At 56.8% G+C, this 1,023-nt stretch overlaps 1 protein-coding gene across 1 annotated transcript in view; it reads right to left on the reverse strand.

Moving 5' to 3' along the window:
• The window catches only part of SLC9A3R2 (solute carrier family 9, subfamily A (NHE3, cation proton antiporter 3), member 3 regulator 2), a gene marked incomplete at its 5' end in the record, with an annotated part of 30,364 nt that overhangs the window by 10,022 nt on the left and 19,319 nt on the right, over positions 1 to 1,023 (reverse strand). The window lies entirely within an intron of this gene.

Below are 1,023 nucleotides of genomic sequence, written 5' to 3' on the forward strand. Positions count from 1 at the left end.
TGGGCAGCACTGGCTGCCGGCACAGCACCGGAGCCACCTCGGAGCTACGGCTTTTCCTTTTCATCTGTGGTTTAGGGAAAACACCCCCTGTGCCTGTGTTTTCCTCTTTCATTAAAATAAATGCTGCTCCCCTCCTGCCAACAAGACCTTTTTTCCAGATCCCATTTATGGTGAAATCTCTTACAGCCTTTCAAATCCAAAACCCACGCAGCAATTTCTTCCACGTTCCTCTCTTGGCCAAAAGGTACGGTGAAACACCAAACCTGCATCCCCTCCCACCCCATCCCCAGAGATGTCTTCTCCCTCCTCAGACAGCTCTGTGCTCACAGCTCCTTGCACTCGCAGCACCTTGGGGTTACATCCCAAGGGGTATCCCAAGTTTCCCAGTGCCACCATGGAGCTGGAATATCCGCAAGGTCCTCGCGTGCCCCGGCGACAACACGGAATAACTCAATTTGCAGTGGTACAAGCCAACTTGTGCTCACTGCGAGTCACGGTGGGGCAAATGCGGGGGGGCAGCGAAGGGCTGAATCAATGCACCAGCACCCGCTGATCTCCTGCCTCCCCGTGGGGACAGCGGTGACCTGCCAGTGGCACCCCCGGGGTCAATGCCTCATTCCCACAGGAGCACAGGCTCCAAGCAAGCCGATTACCAGGCAGCCGAGCACTGCCTTGGCTAAATCACTTCGGGGGCTGATCCCGTCTCCTTCATCCCCTCAAAGAAGGGATTTTCCAGAGGAGCACCAGGCAGGGACACACAGAGCAGTTGTCCCCAAGGACCTGCCATGCTGGGGGATGGTTTTTCCCTTCAGCACAGCCATGGAGCCACCAGCTGCTGAGGGAGAGAGCAGCACCCTTCCAGGGCACCCCTTAATGCCAACAGCAAAGCACAACTAATATTACTCCATGCACATCCCAGCTCTCCGCTGTGTCCCCCGCTATGCCAGAGGAACCCCAGGCACAGGGCATCACTGTCCCCCGCACTGAGCACAAGTCACACAAACATCCTCGGCCATGGTGGCA

Source organism: Eurypyga helias, unplaced genomic scaffold, assembly GCF_000690775.1.
Source record: "Eurypyga helias isolate BGI_N326 unplaced genomic scaffold, ASM69077v1 scaffold12942, whole genome shotgun sequence".
NCBI classification, from domain to species: domain Eukaryota; kingdom Metazoa; phylum Chordata; class Aves; order Eurypygiformes; family Eurypygidae; genus Eurypyga; species Eurypyga helias.